At 39.7% G+C, this 27,448-nt stretch overlaps 1 protein-coding gene and 1 long non-coding RNA gene across 4 annotated transcripts in view; both read right to left on the bottom strand.

Annotated features, from left to right (window-relative positions):
- The window catches only part of cadm2a (cell adhesion molecule 2a), a 209,510-nt gene that overhangs the window by 151,077 nt on the left and 30,985 nt on the right, over positions 1–27,448 (bottom strand). The window lies entirely within an intron of this gene.
- Positions 13,583–17,079, bottom strand: LOC137606541 (uncharacterized). Its single transcript, XR_011037861.1, has 4 exons — positions 15,556–17,079; positions 15,050–15,152; positions 14,309–14,410; positions 13,583–13,668 (listed from the first exon to the last, which is right to left on the bottom strand). It is a non-coding gene; the product is annotated as an uncharacterized lncRNA (long non-coding RNA).

Below are 27,448 nucleotides of genomic sequence, written 5' to 3'. Positions count from 1 at the left end.
ATAAAAGAGGACAACAAAAAAGTGTTACTGCTAGAAAACAATGACGCAGGATTATATTAACACCAGATTCTAGTTCTTGGTCAAGGAAAAAAGGTTATTGAAATAGATTACGGCCCAAACCTCCATCTCTAATGCTAAATATATTTGACAGAGCATGAATTAATTTGATTACACACACTTCTATGTACCCACATACCAATTTTGGTGATGGCTAAATTAAGACAATAATTAGTTATAATGGTCAGGAAGATGGAGCAAGATATTGCATAACCCTATTGTGAGTCAGGCTGACAAATCAATAGGGAGTTTGTTCTTGCTGCTTAGTTTGTTCTCACTAGAAATGTTGACTCACTTATGTTTGTGACCAGGAAAAAAAACAATGCTGTCTGCAGCTGTTCCCCTCAGAAGTGTATGTGTATGTGTGTGTGTGTGTGTGTGTGTGTGTGTGTGTGTGTGTGTGTGTGTGTGTGTGTGTGTGTGTGTGTGTGTGTGTGTGTGTGTGTGTGTGTGTGTGTGTCTAGAAACCATTTCCTGGTAAAGTATTGGGATCCACTGGAGACATTTCCATTTCACACACCATGGTAATGCTGGAATACATTAAACAAGGGATGCACCAGCAGATGGCAGTAATACAACATTTATGGTTGCGAATTGCTTTAAAACTCGAAAGAAGAAGAATAGGATGGAAGCGAGGGACGGGATCGAAACTGTTTCCAGTAATTGGACTTTTTCAGGCATGTGGTGGTGAGGAACTGTTTTCGTCATGTTCCCTTTTTCAGATTTAATATTACACAAGTTTGTGACAGCTATCGCTCTTCCAGGGAAAAAAAAAAAAAAAAGATGTTAGCCAGGTCCCAGGACTGACTGGCTCTAAATGAAATCTTCTTATGTCAGAGGATTGCCACTTCTGTATGAAGTATTGTATTCATTCACAAGACATACACTGGAATTTTTCCTCAAAATCACTCAAGAGTCCATTGATTAATTCGGGGACTTGCTGTATTCAGGAAAGGAGATTTAGATGAAACGAAGCCAAGTATGGGAAACGACAGAACATGGTAGTCCTCTTGTTTTACTATCTTTCATCGTGTGTTCATATCCTCATGCCTCATCCCTAACGAGGCATGAAGTACAGCAATGAAAGGGGGATGAAAAGGATCTGAGTGGCAGCTGGGGTTGGATGCTCAAAATGATAGAGTTATTCCATTGGGGGGGGGGACCCAGATGCAGCGGAGCACCAGGTCGCGAGTCGCATCACCTCCATGGACAGTAAACACGATGCCCATGCTGCCTTGCGTAACAATAACCCTGAACCCTTACCTTTACACCATATGGTGGGCAACCTTGCGGCCTCCAACAGCATGCATGCTAATGGGACAGACAGTGTGAGTCCAAACACGTTGGCCGGGGCAACAAGGTCAAAAAGTCACTCGACAAAAGAGGTTATTTTATGTCTCTGCTTTCTAGTCAGAGATAAAGATGCCCAAATGTTTAAAGAGAACTCAGAGTGAAGAGCTGCTGCAATTTCATTGAGGTGAATGACTACTTTGTAAATTATACCTTATTTCATGTGTGTGTGTGTGTGTGTGTGTGTGTGCGTGTGTGTGTGTGTGGACACATGTTGCACCTGAGCGTATTGATTTTCCTCTCCACTTCTTTTCTCATCTTTTACTGCGCTAGCATAGCTGTATTTTTCTGTTTGTGGACAATTTCTCAGAGTTCACTCTGATAGAAAATGTGATCTTGTCCCATACCCTTACTTTCTTGGCTTTTCCATTCTTTTTTTTTTTTTTTTTTTTCCCTGACTAATAGAAATTCTGTTGGTATGTTTGTGTGGGGTGAGAGATGAAAACAATTTTTGTGGATAGGAAGACAGATGGCACTGGAAGGGAGGGAGTGGGCGCTAAAAAAAATGGCAGAGGATAGAAAATCGATGAGAGATGAAATATATCAGAAATCCTGAAGCAAGGTCAAGAGGATATGATCTCTCAAGACACACAGTTGTGCCTCACTGAGCCAGAGGGAGCGAAGTTGATGGAGAGAGAGGAAGACAAAGAAGGAGACGATGATGGAAAGACAGAGTCATGAAGAAAGACAAAGGAGAGCAAAAAGGCCAAGGCATGACATAAAACTTTTCTTGAGAGTAGCCACCATCTGTTTATCAGGGGTAAAAAAAAAATTCCATTCAAAGCTTGTTTGCCCATAAGAGCAAGAGGACAGTTGCCACAAGCAGAAGATGTCTTTTGCTGATGTTGGCGTAATAACTTCTGCTGCAAAATGCAGAAATTAATCTTCTTTCAGTCACCCTTTCTCACCACGCTAACTAATTCAGCAGCTTAGTAGCTAAGGGGGTCAGATCGGCAGGTTGTCTCCACCCCAGGTTCTGGTTCCATATGCACAGACCATTAGAGCCCTACTCTCACCTCCTACAGAGAGCAGGGCCAGATAACATCTGTCCACTGCTACCTCCCTGCAAACACTCAAGCAATTAAAGAGCTATTAGCGCTCAGGGTTGGTGGTTAGTGTGTGGGTCACCCTTATGTTTGTGTTATTCTCTATAGGTTAATGGGTTTCATTTTTTAAAAAGTGCATAAACTGGAATATGTTTGTTCCACTGCATGCTTAAAAATATATAGACATCCATAACATAGTTATTTCCATGTAACCTTTGTTTTTCCCCCCTTCATTCACTTAGCCCACCCACCCCCCACCCCCACCATGTATCATTCATTAGCTGCCCCAGTCTGCATCATACAATTTTAATTCATAATAGGGAAAGAAGTAGGTCATTTGACAAACATGTCACATCTGCTTCAGTCAAGGCTGAACCTCCTTCTAGCATCAATGTTTCATCCCTGCTTAAGACACGGGCTTGAGGTAGCAGCGCTTTAGAACCACATATTAAGTAATGGGAGCTGCTGTTTGTAATGATGTACGTTCAGTAACCCTCACATGTTCCACCCTGTTGGGGATGCTATTATTACAGAAATGAAATGTCTTGTATACTCTGAGTGTGGGTTTCTGTTGTTGTTGTTGTTGTTGTTGTTGTTTTTATGAAGTGAGACCAAAACGCAGCAACAGCAAACACAATCTCAATTATCTTAGGGTGCATACAGTTCTGTACCACAAAAATAGAATCGCAAAAAACATCAGGGATCGTGACAATACATCACTATTATCACATTATAAAAGGATCATAACTGTTGAATAAAAATAGGTGATAATAGCTTTCCTTTATATTCCTATTGTTTAACAATGCTTATTTTCAGTTTCGCACAGTTCATATTATACATAGTTTGTTGTGACATCATGACATTTCTGCTAAGGTATTTCTACCTGATTTCTCTTTCATTTGCACATATTTTATTTTATTCTATTCCCCTAGCATTGATGAAAGCAATCTTCCATTTGTGCATGAAAAAACAAATTGTAAACACTAAGTATGTCAATATGGGTACAACATTTACTAAATGTCTGAACTGGACGTCATGAGTTGGAACGTGAAACAAAGAGGCCAGATGAGGTGCGAGTTTTTCTGGGAGAGCCGGGTGTCAGATGGCCCCCAGTGGCGTCTTCTGTCCCTCATTGCTGACCCAGGGGAGGCAAAGTGTCTGCTGTCCACAGACGGCCCTGCATGCCAGTCTGCTGCCACGCAAGGCAGTCTTGTCTGCCACCTGGTTGATCAATTGATTAACATGCACAGATGCAGATCACCTCAAATATCCTATTGCACTTCACTTTTTAGCAGTGTATTAGTGATGTTAATCATGGTGGTTTATTATATTTATGCATAGCATGTGATAACCGTAACCAAATATGCCTCTTAAATCATTGTATTTACTAGATTTGTAAGAAAATACAACACATAAACTGAATTAAAAATGTGCTTATAGACCTAGATTTAATTCATTATGTGTGAATCAAATAATTAAGATTAGGATCGCAGAGAAATTTTGTTTATAATGTCTATTACCTATTATATGTATCTAAGTATTTAGAGTATTTCTGCATGTTTTTCTTGCATGTTTTTTCTGCGTCAGGTCCCTGTGGAGAGATAAAGCCTGTAGTCACCGTGCATCCATCACTAGAGACAACATGCTGACTTCAAATCCCCATGTCCAAGAAGAGCCACTCGATCTGCCTCCACACCCACGGCTCATAGCCATTAATTTGTACTTACAGCCTCACACACTACACTGACTTCATCATGGCTATATGCATTGAGTTTTAAATTGTCAAAGGGATTACCAGTGGCTGTGTATTTGCTCCACAACATGGAACTTGTGAAATCAGTATTGAAACTGTCACCAACACTGATCTGCCTGGGGAACCAGCAGAGCATCTATAGCTGAGAGTGAATAAGTGTGGGGGAGGGGAGAAGACTATTTCAGCATCAGGGCTCATGGCTAATAGGCTCATTCATTGACGCTAGGTTTAATAATGCACACATCAGCTGACAGAGGGAAGATACGCCATAGAGAGCAAGTGCCAAAATGCATTAAATGTTCACTTGAAAGTAGAAATAAAGAAAAAATACATGGATATCCAATCCAATTATGGCATTTCTGCCATGAATCCTCATTTTGTGCTGGTAGTTTGTGTTAGTAACTGACAGTTACTGCCTGAAAAAAAGAAAAGAAAAACAGCTCTTTCAAAAACAGAAGAGAGGAGAGGAGAGGAGAGGAGAGGAGAGGAGAGGAGAGGAGAGGAGAGGAGAGGAGAGGAGAGGAGAGGAGAGGAGAGGAGAGGAGAGGAGAGGAGATGCTTAGACAACCTCTGTCTCGTCCACTCATTGTTACAAGTAGAATATTTATCCATGCCTCAGTGCCCAACAAGAAAACACTGGGAGTCATTCTCTCTCCCTCTTCTCACTCTTTGAATCTCTCCCTCACTCTCTCCATAGCCTGCATGTTTGAAAGCCAGTTATGTAAAAAAAAAAAAAAAAGAGGCCTGTCCATTTAAAGCAAATCAAAGCAAACAGGAAACTGCCCCTGCGTGCCACAGCATTTCACATATTCCTCCTTTGGTGTGATCACATGGCTCTGCTAATCTAGAAGTAAACACTTTTTGAAAGTGTCACAGTCGCATTTCCTGTCTCATAACTTCTTCCTTGTCAACAGCTTTGAAGAAAAAACCAAAAAACCAAAACAAAAGACAACTAAATTATGGCTTCACTTGATGACAGCGCCCAGGATTATGAGTGATAATTAGCACATTCAACAACACTTGAAACTGAATGTGATTTCTAGACTTGTCAATTAAACACTTCTACTCTTGCAAATCACAAGCAGAAATAAGTTTAACTCATTGATACTCTATTAATGTACATGTTGGAGCGATTTTTGCGTATAGGTGTATGTATGACAACCCAGTGATCAACTGTGGTGAATAATTATCACACTTTGTTAATCATTAAACATTACTAACTCGATAACAGTCGTGCAAAATTGCCTGTCAATGAGGCCCCATGGTGGCCTTAAAATTTTGCATTGAAAAAATGAGTGTAGATTAGTCTTATTAATGAAGCCACTAACGGCTCTGTTTAAGACGTCATTGAAGAATGTGATAGGCCCTTTCCAATTACACACACGTACACTACAATAGTCGAGCAATTTAAACATCAGCGAAACAAGTCCTGAAAAACGTCCACTCTTTGTGCGGCAGTGCATTATGAGATGATAAGCTTGTTTTTATGAGTGTCTTTATTATTATTCTCCTTCATCAAACCAAATGCCATGCATGTATCTTAGTGTGTACAAATGGAATAAGCACATTATATTATACATTATATAATTAAATTATGTAATTATCACTTCTGCATCACATTTGCACAGAGGAAGCATCATCTCATTGTCTAGCCTTCCTGTACTAATGGTCATTGATATATTTCAAGGTTTTTAATTATATCAGTGCATTCCTACAATCATACTGAACTGCATTAACCCTGTAGTTTTAAAAATATTTTTTTAATCATTTCCCTTTATTTGTTTTTTTTTAGTGTAGTTCACCACATTGAAGATGTCGGGTTGATTTTAGAAAGGACAAGTGATGCCATTGCATCTGTACCTAAATTAGCAGTCTTTCCTCTCTGCTTCAAGGAACACGGGACATTATGCCATCAATAAGACAGGGTCTTTCAGAGCAACCTGTTCAAGTGCTAACAACAAGCTGGCAACACATTTCCACCCCAAACATCAACAATCAAATCCCTTTCCTGCTCTCGCCTTTGTTCGCATTTTAGTAGTGACAAACCCAGACAGCAGAGGGAGGCGAATGGAGGAAGGGGAGATGCCTGCCTCTGTCCTATTTAGGTTGCCAGACTCCATAAAATCCCCCTCTAGTTGTGGAGAATATGTCGCCCACCCACTGACAGCCTCCTCAGCTTGACAGACTCCTCATTGCCAGTGGGAGATAGTTGGAAGAGATATGCAACCCAGTTGGGTTAATCCTGTTATACAGTTATGCACAGACCACAGTCTCACCTAGAGAACACATACATGTGTAAATCAAACAGCAACACCTGTGCCCACATTACTAAATCCACAGATATCACACAGAATCGCCGCATCTGATGCAAATGCATGAATTTATTTCAAATGATATCTTTGTGATTATGGCTGTGAAAATCAGTGACAGTCTTTCCTTAAGCTGTGGTGTACGCAGCCTCTTGAAAAAAGCTGCGAGTTAAATATTAATATTCCTCAAGAACATGCTTATTATACTCAGAAAATAATTAATTGTATTTAGGAGAGCAAATGAATTGGAAACAAAACTTAATGGGAAGAAAGTGACCATAGACATACAATGAATTTCAATTACCTTCCTTTGTTGTCTGTGCTCAGACACTGGCTGCCGCCACACAAACACACACAGACTTGGTATGCAAACCGACAAAAATAACAGTTCACTTAATAAGAAGATATCATATTCATGGAGCAAGTGTGACCAAGGAATGAATGAGATTGAAATGCTCTAATTATAAATCCATGACTCTAATTATGACATCTGTTTGAATAAAATTTTAGGAATAATAATCAGACAATCAAATTTATTGTTTCTTCTTGACTAGATTGTATATTGGGCTCTCCCATAAAACTTGCATTTAATTTCAAAACACCTGTCTCAACCGATTTCTTTACCAAACCACAGGTTCACTATTATATTTAATATCATCATCATTATTATCAGTTTTCATTATTGTTGTTATTATTATTGGTATTATTATGTTCATACATAAGTGTAAGGTTAAATGTAAACCAATAAAATAGCCCTTGTACAGCCAATAACTGTCACTGTCGAAAAGTTCTGTTTTCATCTCGCATATATGCGCTGTCGTGTGAACGCAAGGCCTAACCGGAGGAAAAAAGTTGAGTTTTCAAAACGATCCGGCTACATGTGGACGGGGCCTAAATTTTACAGATGTAACTTCTGGGAAACATTTCTGCAAAAACATGTTGTTTGTTTTAACACCAAGTAGCTGAGATGTCACTGAGTCCTCCTCCAATCGATCTGCCAGAGTTCTGCACTCTCTTGGTCATGCATTCAACCATTTAAGAGTAAGTATAGTGGTGAAGTCTCCGTAGGAGTTCCTTTGTAAAGACGAGGGCACGGGAGATCTTCCACTGATTGGCCAGTCCCATAATGTCCATTTTGAGATCAAAATGTTATGTGGCTTCAATTGTCCAAAAAAATCTCTTCTCTAATCTCAACTCTGCCTTTCAACCCATGTAGATGAAACCCTTGTTCACTGCTACTGTGTGTGGCCAATCGCAAAGAGCTTTTCCTTTCCATTTTAAGTAAAATTCACTACTTCTGCACATTATCAACAGCATTGTGAACTTGTGAATGGTGCTATAGCAAAACAGTCAAACATTCAGGTAACAAAAGGGAAGTGCACTATTAACAGTTTCCATGTGTGACATAGCATCAGCAGATATCACTGGTAATTCTAGAAAGCAATTGCTTGGAAAGATGGGTAATTCAGTGCAATTTGACAACCTGTTCTACCTTTGGGTCAGATGGCACTACAGTAATCCCTCGTGCATTTGTGCATCAACAAGCGCGGCTTCACCTCATCGTGGATTTTTAGCAGGTAGTCACGTGATACTGTACGTGTATTCTATTGGCTGACGGCATCCATCTGTGACTCTCAGAACACAGTGCATTTCTGTGAGACACAAAAGTGCTTTAAACAGTCTATAAGCGTATGGGAAAAGGTAATACAGATAAAAGGCGGTTTAATATCAGTATGGGGAGGGTTCATAAATGTTTAAATTACCGTAAATTATAAAATAAATCATTTTTTCGCTATATCACGGAATTTCGTTTTTGTGGATGGTTTCTGGAACACATTAGCAACGAGGGATCACTGTATGCCTGAATTTATCTCAGCATTTTTATGCCACTATGTGAAAATTTTCTATGAGATAAATGGTTTTTACCTCTAACATTTTGAACTTGAACTATTGCATCAGTTTGGCTGAACACATGCAGTCCTGAAAATGAAAGAACTTCCTTGATATCTTATCTTTGCACTTTAACCAGCAGAAGAGGGGCACAGCTTATTGTCACTCTGTCAGCAACCCCGGTGTCCCAATCCATGTTAACATGCAAGTCCCTATCCAGTAGACATTAACATGCAGGGCCAGCAGTCGCTAGGTGGGCCTGAGCAGAGCCCAAAGCAGGTGGCAGATAGTCAATGTGCATGCTTCTAAATCATTCATGTAGCTGGGCGGAGGGCATTGCATGTGTTTGTGTGTGAGTCAGAAGAAAGAGCAGCAGCATCTATTAATGTTACACTGTAAGAATAGAACAAGTGAGCAGCAGCACTGGATGAAACAGGATCTTTGTGGGATTCGAGGAGTGGATAAAATCCATTTGAGTATTCCTTTTAACCATATGGCATCCTTGACTTGAGCAGCATAAAGGTATAGGAAAATGGGGAAATCAGAAGAAGAAACATACTTTATTTATCCCCGTAGGGAAATTATTTTTCCACTCTTTTGTTTTCTATTTTCACGCATGGATATATGTACTGGCCCCTGCACACACACACACACACACACACACACACACACACACACACACACACACACACACACACACACACACACACACACACACACACACACACACACACAAACACACACACACACACACACACATACTCACTTATACTACCTTACCGGGTCTCACTCATCTTTGCTACTTTGTGGGGTCCACCCTTTCCACTGGTGCTACAACTTTGTAAAAAATCAGGCAAGCTGGAAAAAAAATCTATTTCACAAATATCACTTGAGTTTAACATATTTCCAAACTTTTGTCTCCAAGTAAGTTTTTTGCTGCATTGTGAGGCCCAATTTCTAGCATTTACTACCTTAGACGCCCTTTTTTACACACCTGCACACACATTTCTAGCTTTTATATCGTAGCGTGGTACAAGACATGTGACAAAGACATGAATGCTTTACATTAACCCAACTTTATCAACAAACAAGAAAAAACTTAAATAAATATGGCCTCATCACAACAAAATGCAAAATAAAAAACAGGCAGTGACAAAAACATACAAAACCTTACTGCCTTGCTCTCCACTGGGTTTTTTTCCAAAAAGGCCTTCTTTTGAGCTTAGATCACCATAACTTTATAAAAGAAAAAACAAGTGGGCTTCATTTCAAAAATATAAAATCAAAAACAGGCAGTGAAAAACATAAAACAAAAACTTTCTACCCTGAGGCCTTTTAGCCTTAGTTCAATTTAAAAAAAAAAAAAAACTTAAAGAAAGATAACTTTATAAAAGAAAAAACTGAAAATAAAGTGGGCCACATCTCCATCCATCCATTTTCTGCCACTGTGTCCACCGTGGCGGGTCACAGGGTGCTGAAGCCTATCCCATGCTGGCGTAGGGCGTGAGGCGGGGGACACTGCGGCTGTTGGAGTGGGAGGCTGCTTGTTTATCACCTATGAATTCAGATCAAAACAATAATTTGCAAGCTGGTAAAGATAAAATCTGCTATTTTTAGATATTTCTGTCTTAAAAGCACTAGTTCAAGTGAAAGCAGCTTCTGAAATGACATGTGAACTCAAAAATAACAGCATTGTTCAGTCTATACCTGAGGAACAAGGAAATAAAACAACAAATGAAAGAGTAATATGGGTTACATTCAACATAGCCATGTCAAACCTCTAATACTTAATAAAGTGCTATTTTATGACAGTAATGACTTCACTTGGTTTTTGACAGGTGTTGCCAATTGTTTATAAAGTAATATATTATAAGTTACAGACGGAAGGGCCCCACAAGGATAAGACTAGAAACGGAGTGTGTAAAGTTAACTGGCTGCAACAAAAGAGAAAACTGTGTGTCCAGGATTTCAAGACCCCACAAGGACAAGACCAGGGACACATGAGTGTGTAAATGCATAGAGGTGAATGTAGACAGAACTAGAAATATGACTAAGGTCAAGTCTGTTACTTCAAATAGGACACAAATCCAGGCAGTAACCATTAGTGAAACACAAGCAGCACTAGCCCTTCTTATTCTGGTTAATGTACAAGTTAAAATAACTGGGAATGATGGCTTCAGCATTGCTACTTTACCTGTATGCTGTCACAGGCGCTGATGTAATCAGTCTGAGATTGTAGATCCAAGGGTACCATCTCTGGTGCGGATGTTGGAATGGGAGGCTGCTTGTTTATCACCTGTGAATTCAGATCAAAACAATCGTTTGCAAGCTGGTAAACATAAAACCTGCTATTTGTAGATATTTCTGTCTTAAAAGCACTAGTTCAAGTGAAAGCAGCTTCTGAAATGACATGTAAACTCAAAAATAACAGCATTGTTCAGTCTATACCAGAGGAACAAGGAAATAAAACAACAAATGAAGGAGTAACATGGGTTACATTCAACATAGCCATGTCAAACCTCTAATACTTAATAAAGTGCTATTTTATGACAGTAATGACTTGACTTGGTTGTTGACAGGTGTTGCCAATTGTTTATAAAGTAATATATTATAAGTTACAGACGGAAGGGCCCCACAAGGATAAGACTAGAAACGGAGTGTGTAAAGTTAACTGGCTGCAACAAAAGAGAAAACTGTGTGTCCAGGATTTCAAGACCCCACAAGGACAAGACCAGGGACACATGAGTGTGTAAATGCATAGAGGTGAATGTAGACAGAACTAGAAATATGACTAAGGTCAAGTCTGTTACTTCAAATAGGACACAAATCCAGGCAGTAACCATTAGTGAAACACAAGCAGCACTAGCCCTTCTTATTCTGGTTAATGTACAAGTTAAAATAACTGAGAATGATGGCTTCTGCATTGCTACTTTACCTGTTTGTTGTCACAGGCGCTGATGTAATCAGTCTGAGATTGTAGATCCAAGGTTACCATCTCAGGTGCGGATGTTGGAATGGGAGGCTGCTTGTTTATCACCTGTGAATTCAGATCAAAACAATCGTTTGCAAGCTGGTAAAGATAAAACCTGCTATTTGTAGATATTTCTGTCTTAAAAGCACTAGTTCAAGTGAAAGCAGCTTCTGAAATGACATGTGAACTCAAAAATAACAGCATTGTTCAGTCTATACTAGAGGAACAAGGAAATAAAACAACAAATGAAAGAGTAACATGGGTTACATTCAACATAGCCATGTCAAATCTCTAATACTTAATAAAGTGCTATTTTATGACAGTAATGACTTGACTTGGTTGTTGACAGGTGTTGCCAATTGTTTATAAAGTACTATATTATAAGTTACAGACGGAAGGGCCCCACAAGGATAAGACTAGAAACGGAGTGTGTAAAGTTAACTGGCTGCAACAAAAGAGAAAACTGTGTGTCCAGGATTTCAAGACCCCACAAGGACAAGACCAGGGACACATGAGTGTGTAAATGCATAGAGGTGAATGTAGACAGAACTAGAAATATGACTAAGGTCAAGTCTGTTACTTCAAATAGGACACAAATCCAGGCAGTAACCATTAGTGAAACACAAGCAGCACTAGCCCTTCTTATTCTGGTTAATGTACAAGTTAAAATAACTGGGAATGATGGCTTCAGCATTGCTACTTTACCTGTATGCTGTCACAGGCGCTGATGTAATCAGTCTGAGATTGTAGATCCAAGGGTACCATCTCTGGTGCGGATGTTGGAATGGGAGGCTGCTTGTTTATCACCTGTGAATTCAGATCAAAACAATCGTTTGCAAGCTGGTAAAGATAAAACCTGCTATTTGTAGATATTTCTGTCTTAAAAGCACTAGTTCAAGTGAAAGCAGCTTCTGAAATGACATGTAAACTCAAAAATAACAGCATTGTTCAGTCTATACCTGAGGAACAAGGAAATAAAACAACAAATGAAGGAGTAACATGGGTTACATTCAACATAGCCATGTCAAACCTCTAATACTTAATAAAGTGCTATTTTATGACAGTAATGACTTGACTTGGTTGTTGACAGGTGTTGCCAATTGTTTATAAAGTAATATATTATAAGTTACAGACGGAAGGGCCCCACAAGGATAAGACTAGAAACGGAGTGTGTAAAGTTAACTGGCTGCAACAAAAGAGAAAACTGTGTGTCCAGGATTTCAAGACCCCACAAGGACAAGACCAGGGACACATGAGTGTGTAAATGCATAGAGGTGAATGTAGACAGAACTAGAAATATGACTAAGGTCAAGTCTGTTACTTCAAATAGGACACAAATCCAGGCAGTAACCATTAGTGAAACACAAGCAGCACTAGCCCTTCTTATTCTGGTTAATGTACAAGTTAAAATAACTGAGAATGATGGCTTCTGCATTGCTACTTTACCTGTATGCTGTCACAGGCGCTGATGTAATCAGTCTGAGATTGTAGATCCAAGGGTACCATCTCTGGTGCGGATGTTGGAATGGGAGGCTGCTTGTTTATCACCTGTGAATTCAGATCAAAACAATCGTTTGCAAGCTGGTAAAGATAAAACCTGCTATTTGTAGATATTTCTGTCTTAAAAGCACTAGTTCAAGTGAAAGCAGCTTCTGAAATGACATGTAAACTCAAAAATAACAGCATTGTTCAGTCTATACTAGAGGAACAAGGAAATAAAACAACAAATGAAGGAGTAACATGGGTTACATTCAACATAGCCATGTCAAACCTCTAATACTTAATAAAGTGCTATTTTATGACAGTAATGACTTGACTTGGTTGTTGACAGGTGTTGCCAATTGTTTATAAAGTAATATATTATAAGTTACAGACGGAAGGGCCCCACAAGGATAAGACTAGAAACGGAGTGTGTAAAGTTAACTGGCTGCAACAAAAGAGAAAACTGTGTGTCCAGGATTTCAAGACCCCACAAGGACAAGACCAGGGACACATGAGTGTGTAAATGCATAGAGGTGAATGTAGACAGAACTAGAAATATGACTGTAAGGTCAAGTCTGTTACATCAAATAGGACACAAATCCAGACAGTAACCATTAGTGAAACACAAGCAGCACTAGCCCTTCTTATTCTGGTTAATGTACAAGTTAAAATAACTGGGAATGATGGCTTCTGCATTGCTACTTTACCTGTTTGTTGTCACAGGCGCTGATGTAATCAGTCTGAGATTGTAGATCCAAGGGTACCAATTTCAGGTGCGGCTGGTGGAATGGGAGGCTGCTTGTTTATCACCTGTGAATTCAGATCAAAACAATTGTTTGCAAGCTGGTAAAGATAAAACCTGCTATTTGTAGATATTTCTGTGTTAAAAGCACTAGTTCGAGCGAAAGCAGCTTCTGAAATGACATGTGAACTCAAAAATAACAGCATTGTTCAGTCTATGCTAGAGGAACAAGGAAATAAAACAACAAATGAAAGAGTAACATGGGTTACATTCAACATAGCCATGTCAAACCTCTAATACTTAATAAAGTGCTATTTTATGACAGTAATGACTTCACTTGGTTGTTGACAGGTGTTGCCAATTGTTTATAAAGTAATGTATTATAAGTTACAGACGGAAGGGCCCCACAAGGATAAGACTAGAAACGGAGTGTGTAAAGGTTAACTGGCTGCAACAAAAGAGAAAACTGTGTGACCAGGATTTCAAGACCCCACAAGGACAAGACCAGGGACACATGAGTGTGTAAATGCATAGAAGTGAATGTAGACAGAACTAGAAATATGACTAAGGTCAAGTCTGTTACTTCAAATAGGACACAAATCCAGGCAGTAACCATTAGTGAAACACAAGCAGCACTAGCCCTTCTTATTCTGGTTAATGTACAAGTTAAAATAACTGGGAATGATGGCTTCAGCATTGCTACTTTACCTGTATGCTGTCACAGGCGCTGATGTAATCAGTCTGAGATTGTAGATCCAAGGGTACCATCTCTGGTGCGGATGTTGGAATGGGAGGCTGCTTGTTTATCACCTGTGAATTCAGATCAAAACAATCGTTTGCAAGCTGGTAAAGATAAAACCTGCTATTTGTAGATATTTCTGTCTTAAAAGCACTAGTTCAAGTGAAAGCAGCTTCTGAAATGACATGTAAACTCAAAAATAACAGCATTGTTCAGTCTATACTAGTGGAACAAGGAAATAAAACAACAAATGAAGGAGTAACATGGGTTACATTCAACATAGCCATGTCAAACCTCTAATACTTAATAAAGTGCTATTTTATGACAGTAATGACTTCACTTGGTTGTTGACAGGTGTTGCCAATTGTTTATAAAGTAATATATTATAAGTTACAGACGGAAGGGCCCCACAAGGATAAGACTAGAAACGGAGTGTGTAAAGTTAACTGGCTGCAACAAAAGAGAAAACTGTGTGTCCAGGATTTCAAGACCCCACAAGGACAAGACCAGGGACACATGAGTGTGTAAATGCATAGAGGTGAATGTAGACAGAACTAGAAATATGACTAAGGTCAAGTCTGTTACTTCAAATAGGACACAAATCCAGGCAGTAACCATTAGTGAAACACAAGCAGCACTAGCCCTTCTTATTCTGGTTAATGTACAAGTTAAAATAACTGGCAATGATGGCTTCTGCATTGCTACTTTACCTGTTTGCTGTCACAGGCGCTGATGTAATCAGTCTGAGATTGTAGATCCAAGGGTACCAATTTCAGGTGCGGCTGGTGGAATGGGAGGCTGCTTGTTTATCACCTGTGAATTCAGATCAAAACAATCGTTTGCAAGCTGGTAAAGATAAAACCTGCTATTTGTAGATAAATAAAGTAATATATTATAAGTTACAGACGGAAGGGCCCCACAAGGATAAGACTAGAAACGGAGTGTGTAAAGTTAACTGGCTGCAACAAAAGAGAAAACTGTGTGTCCAGGATTTCAAGACCCCACAAGGACAAGACCAGGGACACATGAGTGTGTAAATGCATAGAGGTGAATGTAGACAGAACTAGAAATATGACTGTAAGGTAAAGAACTTAATTATTTTACATTGAATAATTAGCAGTTGAAATGAAGTTTGTTCCCAAAGATATGTTTTTGCTATGCATCCTAAATATCAACTTTATAACAGTGTATTGTGCACCCAAATAATGCCCTGTACCTTTGTTGGCGTCAATATGTCATTCAATAAATGCTGGTTTGTCCCTCGCAGACAGAATGTATGATTTTGCATCATCTGCAGGCCGTATCCTGGTTCTCCTTGTTGACATTAGGCCTCTGTGAAAATATTGTTAAATTGTTTCAAATGTATCCAACAACACAAACAACATCCTTCCAAACTAATAACTGATTTAAAGACATATTCATAATCATAGTTCATAATCATCTGGAATAGTCATGTTGATGTATACTTGGAAGTTGCACAAATTTTAAGGTACGGTGATAGAGCCAGCCTGTCCTTACCACAATTTTTTCCAATCTCCTACATTCATTACTATTAGTTTAGTGTATTCTAATTCATTTGAACATTTTTTATATCAACATGACCTTGTATTACAACGCGTACACTACAACATCCAATTTAAGTCCTAATGATTTCAGTAGGTTGCTCCACATGGTCAGCACCTCACCAAACATTTGTTTGCTCCACATGGCACACCCTGAACATTTGATGCTGCTAGGCCAGTTATGTATTACATTTTTTTCAGTTTGTCCCAATTTTTATTATGTTACAGGTATACCAAAGTATACCTGGCCCTCATCAAAAGAACTTTACAGGCACTGTCCTTTATAATGGTTAAATATCTGTTTTGTCAAGGTGCAGACACAGGGAGACACAAATGTAAACACATTCCAGCTTCAATAGATCAATATTCAGAACTGGATTCACTCAACCCATAACCAGATATAGTACATTCCCTGATAAACATTTCTACTTATCCCCCAAAAGAGAAGGCAATACATGTTCTTGTTGATTGCTCATATCCATTTTGTCAAGCAAAGATCAATATACTTTTATAGGAATTTCCACCTCAATGCTTCTCACAAGCAAAATGCCACATCATCTACAAATTCTATTGTTGTCACCAGAGCATCTGTATTCACCCAAAACCACAATTTAAAGCAAAATGAATATTTTATTTTTTCCCAAAACTGCACTGTAACTCAAAGTACAGTTAGAGAAAAGTCAGCTATATATATAATCAAATGATGTCATTCAAAAAGCATTCGTAAGTTGAGAAGTGCTCCTTTGGGGTAAAAACATGCATGTAGAAGGGTTGCTGAATCAACCATTCTGAAATCACCACAAACTCAAATTTACATTTCTGCAGTTTGTATGATGGGCTGTATCACACACAAATGGACAGTATCCAAACACCCTGAATGCATCACTAACATTGCATACGGCCTCAAGTCAGTAAATTAAATTACTACAATCACTTTCTGCATATCTCCAAGAAACTACAGATGTATCCAGTAGGATCAGTCACCTGAACATCAGCCTCAGACTCTGGATGAGTGTGAACTACGTTGACACGCCTTCCAAAACGAGCGTTACATGCATGCTAGCATATACGTGCACGACACGTGCACGCAGGTTAAATATATAAAAATAGCATTAATATTTGTATTATTCTGGCTATCAGTCAAAAATAATGTGTAATTACACACATATACGACCAAATACCACACACAAAAACTTTAAAACGTGATTTACGCACACGGGTACATACACTCATCGCGCACAAAAACTAGCATCAGTACTGGTTATTATTCTTGCTGTCAAAAACCGTGCAGTGACGCATCGCCTGTCTGACAACTTTCTGTTAAAGCCATGTTAGATTCGTGACGTATTAACACACTCACCTCGGATTTCACCACAGGAATGTGCTTTCAGCCACAACAGAAACAGAACTTCCGTGTCCGCTGCTCTTCATCCAACTTCTCTCCGTGACTCTAATGAGATGCGGACGTCTGAGGAGTTGACTGGCAGCGCCGGCAGTCGCGCGCGTCTGAGCGTCACGTGCCTGTCACGTGTCAGCGGACTGGCTCCCTGCAGCCACACTGATCATGTGACAGCGGACCGGCTCCCTGCAGCCACACTGATCACGTGACAGCGGACTGGCTCCCTGCAGCCACACTGATCACGTGACAGCGGACTGGCTCCCTGCAGCCACACTGATCACGTGACAGCGGACTGGCTCCCTGCAGCCACACTGATCACGTGACAGCGGACTGGCTCCCTGCAGCCACACTGATCACGTGACAGCGGACCGGCTCCCTGCAGCCACACTGATCACGTGACAGCGGACTGGCTCCCTGCAGCCACACTGACGCCTTGAATACATGAAGGAGTTCAGGAGGGAAACCAGGTCTGGTAGCCCAACAGCTACATGACCTCTGAATGTATGCTCACAAATTAAACGCGGTCTTGTGGTCTGTGTAATATTGTAAATTCTGTGATTGTATGACAGCAGATAGTAGATAATTTCTGCCCAGGATTAATAAAGTAAATTTATATACTTTATTAATCCCTGTAGGAAAATTATTAGTAGCACAGTATAGACCCCACTATTAGTTCTGGTGTTCTGCATACAGGCCCGTAACACTCAGAGACACACAAGGGGCCTTCCTGCATTCAGTGACATCTCCCGCTGTCAGCTCACACTCAGAAGTGACCGCCAGTCTCTCACAGGGGAGGGGGGGAGCGGGGGTGGGGGAGGGGCGGCGGCAGCTCCACACAGCAGGTCAGGACAGCAGAGTCAGGGGAGGGCAGACAGAGGAGCAACAGGGAGGGACAAGGATATTCCTAAACACGGTAAAAAGTAGTGCTGTCAGGCGATTACAAAAATAATCTCATTAATACCAGGATTTGTAATTAATCTAATTAATCACATTTTAATCTCATACCTGCTAAAGGCCCCCAAATAAAGAATTTGAATTCTAGGACATTACAAAATTGTAGCGCATGACTAATCAATAGAATACACCAAGAAGAGATCACGTGTACAACATTCCAAGCATGAAAACCCTCTCTCAAAAAAATCATCCCTGCAAGAGAGGGTTAATAAAGCCCTCTCTAACAACCAACAGCTGGACATCCTGAACCCCCACATCCTTCTCCTCAGTTACCTGTCATTTTATTGAAGACGATAAAATGGTGTCCTGCCTTCTGAATTGTTTTGAGTTCAGTGACAGACACACATCTGAGAACTTAGCAGGGGAACTGCTCAGAGTGGCAAAAGAGTGGAATGTTATCAACAAAGTAGGTGGTTGTGTTATTGACAATGCAGCGAACATAACCAAAGCAGTTAAAACCCTGAAATGAACCCAGCACAATTACGAAATGTCTTGCACACACAATTAACCTGATTGTGAGAGATGCTCTGAAGGTGATGAAGCCTGCTGTGGAGAAAGTCAATAGTGGAATATTTCCACAGGAGCACAACAGCCACACACAGGCTCAAAATAACACAACGACAGATGGACATGCCTGAGCTGAAGCTCAGAGAAGATTGTATGATAAGGTGGAACTCCACCTTTCATATGATAAAACGGATTCTGGAGTCCAAGGATGCAGTCATCTCTAACCTAGCTGTTATCAATGTACCGGTCGATCCTCCGAGCCAAGAGGAATGGGAGGTACTGCAGGAGGCATGCACTGTTCTGGAGCAATTTGAGGAGGTCGCTGTGGAGATCAGTGCAGACAGGTGCAGTATACAAATGTTGTTACATTATTATTAGTATTATTAGTAGTAGTAGTAGTAATTGTTGTTGCATTACTGGAATAAAAGGCTGAGTAGACATGAAATAATTTTAATACACCTGCACATAAAACAAAGCGTAATATTAACACCCATTGTTTATTCTTTTTCAGCTATGTTACAGCCTCCAAAATGTTAATCCTGCGCAGGGTTCTGCAGAGAGTGACCAGACCAGCGTAACCACAGCATGTGAAAGAGCTAGTAGAGGCTCCCTGTGCATCCATGGACAGAAAGTTCCATAGAATGGAATATAACACTGTTCTGTCAGAAACCAACATTCTTTATCCAAGATTCAAGAAGCTGACCTTCAATGACACTAAAGCAGTTGATGAAGCTATTCAGAGAATAACTGCAGCAGCAGCAAGGTTCAACCAGCCAACTCCACTTCCAGGGGGCCAAGATGGAGCAGAGGATGAGCAAGAGGGGCCACAAGCATCTGCTGTTTGGAGATCCTTTGAAGAAAGAGCAAGTGAAGACACTACAAGAAGGAAGCCTTCAGCAGATGCAATACTGGAAGTGAGACCCTACCTTGAGGAGCCCCTTTGCCAGTTACGTGCAGATCCACTAAACTGGTGGGAAAACAAGGCTTCACTTTGCCCACACCTCACACACGTGATGACATGGAGACTGTGCATTGGTGCAACGTCATTTCCCTCCCAGAGAATTTTCTCCAAAACCAGGCAGATCATGACTGACAGAAGAAGCCCAATCAGTCCCTCAAAGCGGACACACATGGTGTTTCTGAATGCCAATCTTCACTAAACACATTATTTGGATGCTGATCTTTTTCTTTTGTTTTACATATTTTCATTTATATTTTGTTGTGTTACGAGTTTTTAAGGGATTCTGTGTTGTTTGACTGTCGATTTGTTTTATATAAAATAAGTTTTAAGTTTAAATTCATTTAAAGTGCACTGTAGAGTGAAAAAAATAAAGGCATACTTATATAATAAACATATATAAATAAAAAGTATAACGAGATTTTTACATTATTAATTCATTTGTACATAATTTTACATTATAATTTTATATTATTGGTATAATATATTGATGAAAGCAACAAAAAAAGAGCTGGAATTCCCATCACTTAAAGGGACAGTAAAGTTAATTTTAAGTGACATATATGTTATTCATCATTATGAAAAATAGAAGAACATTTTTTATATCTGTATCATCATCCGTTTGGTCAAAAAAAGCTTAAAATCTGCACTGCAGCAGCTTCCGCATTCAGTGGTCACGTGGGCGTCATACGTCACTGGGGCCAAACATAGCTTAGCAGCCATAAGAAACAATGCAATCCACGTCGCAATTAACTCCAAAAATATCATGGTTACCTGCATGGTGAACGGTTGTGTCAACAGACTTGACACAACAGACGCGACTTTCGAATAAATTCACTGTGGAATGAATAACAACTAGAGTTGTTATTCATTCCACACAGTCCAATAGTAATAAATGCAGTTAGCTCAATGCTATCATAATATGTACAATCTCATTGATGGGCTAGCGCATTAGCATTTTTAGCGCGATACCTTCCCAGAAGGTATTCTAAAGAACGACAGGTCCTTGTCTTCGCGTCTTTTTGCTGTTCTGTTGACACAACTGTTCACTGCGCAGGTAATCATGATATTTTTGGAGTTAACCGCGACGTGGATTGTATTGTTTCTTATGGCCGCTAAGCTATGTTCGGCCCCAGTGACGCCCACGTGACCACTGAATGCGGAAGCTGCTGCGGTGCAGATTTTAAGCTTTTTTGACCAAACTGATGATGCTACACATTTAAAATTTAGTTTTTCTTCTATTTTTCATTATGATAAATAACATATATGTCATTTAAAATTAACTTTACTGTCCTTTAATAACTTTCATTTTCTGGCGCTGGTTGTGAGCTCTTATAAGTTGACACTAGTTTAACAAGTTAAGAAAGTTTTAAATATTGAAACAGCAAAATTATAACTTCTAACCATTAATGTACCTGCAGCGTTTGTCTGTCTCCCCATGTCCCCTCTCGCGTTGCCCGACTGACTTTCTGTAACACCACTTTAGGGAGACAGATAGGCTGCGCGCGGTTCACAGATAGGCTGTGCGCCTATTTACAATCAGGTCCTTTCGAAACTCCAAAAAAGATTGTCTCAGCAGATTAACCCAGGTGATGTGTCTCATGCTAATGACCCTCAATAGCATACAAAGGCTCGGTGAAACTAGCATTTCAACATTTTTGTTTATTTATCATCTATCCATCCATCTATCCATCCATTGGTCTGTGTCTGTTTCAACAATGTCTGCATTTTATATAAAACCACTGCGGAGGATTTATTATTAGACAACAGTTGTCCTGGCAACATTAACAATTATCGAGCAAATGAAGACCGGTCTGTGAAAATATTGTCTTAGATGAAACCGGTCAGTGGCGCAAAAAAGGTTGGGGACCGCTGCTCTAAAGCATAAGCAAGAGATCCATGTATTGTGGTTTTGGGGCAGCAGTTGCTCAGTGGTAAAGCAAGCGGTAGAGCGGGTCGTCCAATGTTCTGAGATGGGGGTTCAGATTCCCGCTCGTGCCCAAAAACACCCAAAGTGTGAGCTGATGGTGGGAGGTGTTAGCTCACGTCTGGAACACTGCTGAGGTGCCTTTGAGCAAGGCGCCATCATCTTAGAAGTTGCGCATTGGATGCGCACCACGACGGAGCTGCCCGCCACTCTACCTCCCTCTCACCTGCATGCCCAAAGGCCCATTGTGTGTGTTACAGGCCTGTACACACTATTTAGATGCATGTAACTACTAACCTGTGTGTAGAGTGGAGTCTTAATTTCCCTTTGGGGATTAATACACTTAATAAAAACTTTTTTTTTTTTTAATTAAAATGAAAACCTTTTCATGAGAGTTCTAATGAAACATTCAACCAGCTATCCACCCATCTATCTATCATCTGCCCATTTATCTATAATTCATTCATCCATCCATGTATTTGTTTTAAAAATCATGATCATCATGCCCGGCAGTTAACAAAAGAAAGCGAGCCAACCTTAGCTTGTAGCTAGCTAAAAAGCTCTGAAGCACAGGCAATAGATCCATTTGAAGTTGTGGTTAAACATGTGCTGCAGAGGTTTATTGAAATATCCATCCATCAATCCATCCATCTGTCTATCATTGTCATTTAACAATCATCATCATGACCAGCAGTTAGCAATACAAGCTAATGCTAACGCTAGCTAACGTTAGTTAACATTAGCTAACATTAACATTTGCTTCAGAGTTGGATTAAACACAATGGCATAGAAAAACTATCAATGTACAAATGTCATCCATCCATTCATCCATCTTCTGTTTATCTATCATCCATCCATCTATCATTCCATCCATCCATTCATCCATCCATCCAATGATCATCAAGACCAGCAGTTAACAATAGAGTGCTAACACTAGCTTGTAGCTAGCTAACATAAAGCATAAACAAGAGATCCATGTATTGTGGTTAAAACATTTGCATGAGAGTTCTATTGAAATGTCCATCCATCTTTCCACCCATCCATCTCTACATTTCTACTGAAATATCCATCCATCTGTTTATTTTTATGTCATTTAACTATCATCATTATGACCAGCAGTTAGCAATAAAAGCTAATACTAATGTTAGCTATTTCTAGCTAACGCTAACGCTAGCTAACGCTATTTAACGCTAACGCTAGCGCTAGCTAACGCTCGTTAGCTAGCGTTAGCATTAATGTTGGCGTTAGCTACCGTTAGCATTAGCTAACATTATCTAACATTAACATTTGCTGTAGAGTTGGATTAAACACAATGGCATTGAAAAAATATGTCCATATATGCAGCTCAGCAGCACTTCCTGCTTTTCCTGCTCTTGCAGGAAGTTGGGATACACACTTCCTGGAGTGTGTGTGCGATGCAGTACCATTTCCTACCACCAGGGTGAAAATGCACACACACCTGTACCCAACTTTTGCTACCTTATGGGACATGTCAAAAAAAAGGCAGGGGGCATATCAGGAGTGTCCCCTGAGCCTTTTGCAATGAAAAACCTTGTGGGGCCCACCATTTTGGGGTGCCTAAGGTCTTTGGGCCCCACAACGTTGGTCTAATCCAGGTCTGAAATCACCCTAAGGTAATATAAGTTAGTTCACACAAACACACACACACACACACACACACACACACACACACACACACACACACACACACACACACACACACACACACATGCAATTAGGGAGAGGGTGATGGTAGAGCGGCAGTGGGCTATTTTGCATTGCACTCAAATAGCAACTTGTTGGGGTTAGGGTGCCTTGCTCAAGGGCACATGGGCAGAGATCCGGAGGTGAACTGACAACTCTCCACTGCCAGTCAACACTCCAAACATTTTGGTCCACGTGGGTCTTCAACCGGCCACTTACCGGTCCCCAGCCCAAGACCTAGTGGACTGAGCTGCTGCCGCCTAGAGGGGAAGAGAAAGGCAGCTGTACAGGGTGGAATGGGAACACAGCAGGGGGGTTGATGGGACTTGAAATAAGAGGGAAGCAGGAAGGTGAGGCTGTCATTCTTGACAAGGTGCACCCAATGTGGGAGAGGTTTCGTTAATGAATTAGTATGCATGGCTGGTAGCACACAATGACCTCGAGCAAGGAGATGACATGCCACAGACATTAGAGTGAAACTAACTCTAACACCACAAATTATTACCTTTTCATTATGGAAATTAGCCCTTTCTTCTCATTCATCCCACTCTGTCTCCGTCTCGCTCCTCTCATCTACTCTTTTTTATTCCTCACATCTCAGTTTGCTGTAGCATATTAGAGAAGTGTTGACTCTAAAAATTATTTGACCTGTCATTTATACGTCTCCTACGCTCTCTGATAAAATATAAAAAATTCAAGTGAAAGGTGAAGTTAATTATCTGTTCCGTAACAAAACAACACTATGTGCAGGGACAGATTCTGTCAAAATATGTTGCATGCCATTTGGGATTAAAGGTTTCTCCATAACACATACAGTATATTCTTATACAGTACACACAAACACAGTTATAAGTTTTTCTTTAAAATACATTTAATTGACAAATGCCTTAGCCAAAGCTGGGACTGTGGAAGGACATAATCTTTGTTTTTTGATTGTAAATCTCACATAGATGTAGTGTTAGACCTTGAGGCGTCATTTGGTAATGCTTATTTTCAGTTCTTGTCAGTATTACCTGTTTTTGTTACACAACCTCAACTCTCATTTTAGACACTCCTACTTCTGTGTGTTTCCCTGTTGTGTGGTTACCTGCCCCGCCCTGAGTGGAGTGACCTGTCCCTCATTACCCTTCCTCTCTTGTGTATTAGTCTGTGTTGCCCTTTTTCTGCACCAGTCCTTCACTGTTTTCAGTGTATACATGTAACTACATTTCCCACATTTTGTCTTCGATTTAGAAGTGGTTTTGAATTTTTTGACCCTGTTTTTGGCTAGTGCCTTAGAATAATGTTGCTCTTGCTTTTTGAACCGATTTTTTGTGCAACAAACCTTGCTCTGAAATGTACGAGTCCTGCTTTGATTCCTTTTTTGCATCCAGCTTGCTAAGTAAATGTATGGTAGCTGGGATAGACTGAATACCTGCACAATACCTGTCAGGACATTATTTCATGTTAGGCCTGTAAAATATAAGGATAATATGTACGTTATTGTTGAATATCATATGATACATATGCCTGCATTAGCCTTGATCTCCTTCCCCAGCTATTATGACTGTTCACATAATCACATGACTGACAATAATTAAGAACTAGATTTTTAAATTTATGAATGTAATTTTTTTTTCAATGTCTATGATTCTCTCTTACTTTCTCCACCCAACAAGTCAAGGTAGACTGCCATTTGCTATTAGTCTTGGGTTTCTGCCTGTTAAAAGGAAATTTCTCCTTGCCTGCACGACCAAAGTGCTTACTCGTGTGGGACAAGCTGGGTTCTATAAGAACAAGTCCCCACCTGCTTTACCTGGAAAGTGTCTGTAGATAACTTTTGGTTATTATCTGGAGCTATACAAAAAAATTCATGAATTTAGTAATTTTGATGGTTTCTTTGCTTTTAACGTAAGCCCAAAGGTGAGCTGAGTAATTGATAACTAACGCATAAAAGTTGCTCATTCATTCATTCTTTTATGGAAATAAAAAATGAAAACTTGCTATCGATCTTCTTTAATGAAACTTACATATATTTTAAGCCTTTCTCTTTGGAGGGTAGGACGTTGCATTGGGCGACAGGTAATTACCCCAATGAATGGTAAGAGAAAGGATGTTGAACTTTTTACATCCATCCATCTTCTTGAAGACAAGACAACCATAATCATCTTGTCTTCGGCTGCTTTTCTGCTTTGCAGATTTTGGGTACTTTTTACAACATGTTATACATAAAAGTTTTTAAAGTAATAGCATGCATCAGACAAAAATGTTGGAAATGTCATAATAAACAGCCTATACTTAAGCCGACAAGCTTCACAAGAAAGAGTACACCTAGAAATGCAGAATAGAACCTAGAAGACTTGTCTTACAAGGACAGAGATGATGTCACTACATGAAAACAACAACAACAACAACAAAAAAACAGAATGTGAAAATCAAATATGCCTAGCAAATGGTAAAAACCAATTTTGAAATGCAGACCTTGAGGGACCCTACAATATGTGTAACTTTGAATTTTGTACATCGGTTTTTTACATGTGGAAAGGCTATTTCCCATTCCAAAAAGACAAACATTATAGAGAAAGTTCTCTTAAGCCTTTAAACAATCACAGAATATGTGAACTGCGATATGAAAGAAAAAAAAATTAAGAAACATGAGACACATGAATTTTAACACAAAGTGATCAATTTCAAATTTCCCCTGGGGAAATGAGAGTGGGCCAAATTATGAAAATATACAACAATGTGAAATGTTGGTAATGCATGACAATGGAAATAGTGGAAATTATCAAACCATCACTGAAGAAACAGCTTTGTCCAGCTCTCAACCAGTCTCATACACACACATGTACACACTTACACAGTCATTCTTATATTTTATTGATGTATGTACTAAAGGTTTCAGACAGTCAAGGGAGAATGTAAAAATAGAATCATGGAGGCACATAAAAACACTTTCTCGGGAGAAATTACCCGACGTCTTCAACGACCTGATCTTTTGTTCCCAGCATATTAAATATCTGGCCGGGTGTCAGGTATTTGCCACTAAACAATGAAAATTGTGAGATGTATGTCATTAAACAACTGCTCAATAAATTCTGTTTCATTGCTCTGATGTTGTTTTAAAACTCAGTAATGATTTGAAGAAGAGTTTCAGATTTTCTTCCTCTCGTCTGTGCATTGTCCTCTACTCGTGGGTGCTTCCAAATGTGCTTCCTTAAAACTCAGTAATAGTCAACGTTAAGATTTACTTTGTTTATCCCAAACTCGGAAATTTAAAACATGTACACTACAAATGTGGTCAGAGCCTTCTGTCTGTACTTTAGATTAGTTTTATCCAGGGCACAGTTTCCATGATTCAAGCAAACCAGAACAGAACACTGCAGAATAAATTACCGCCTCTGCTTTTGACACGTTTTGTTCACTGGGAGTACATTATCCTAACCCCCTCGACATCTTCATTTTTATTGCTGTCAAACATTTTGACTCTTCACTGCCCTCCTGTGGATGTAATATAATCTATATAAATATATGAATATAAACTAGCCTGAACCATGGTCATTACATATACATAGATGTGTGCACATTTGTAGGAGGCAATGCTGAATAATTTCTCAAGACAAGCAGCTGGTCACCATGACAAGAATGAAATACAGAGATAGTGAGGAGGATGGAAAAGTTGAAGGAAGCATCAAGTAAGAGAAGAGGCCATAAGGCAATACGTCACAATATAAACTCCTCATATCACCAACCTCTGCAGCGAAGAACCAACTAATGGAAAACTATTTGAATTTTTTGTATGTATGAATTCACTTATGGCCCAAAGCAGAGCATGATACCTCTGACAATATCTCATCACAGTGGAAACTATCCTCTGTGAACTAAAAGCAAACCCCAGAGAGTATCAGACACTCATCTGTGCCTAAAATGATTCCATAGAGCTGTTGTATACTAAAGACACACCGACGCACATGCACACACTCGCACACGCACACGCACACACACACACACACACACACACACACACACACACACACACACACACACACACACACACACACACACATTCACACACTATGTAAACAGATTAAATAAACTGATAAACTGCCCTAGTATAAA

Source organism: Antennarius striatus, chromosome 13 (genome assembly GCF_040054535.1).
Source record: "Antennarius striatus isolate MH-2024 chromosome 13, ASM4005453v1, whole genome shotgun sequence".
In the NCBI taxonomy this organism is placed as follows: Eukaryota; Metazoa; Chordata; class Actinopteri; order Lophiiformes; family Antennariidae; genus Antennarius; species Antennarius striatus.
This window is presented reverse-complemented; position numbering and strand designations above follow the sequence as displayed.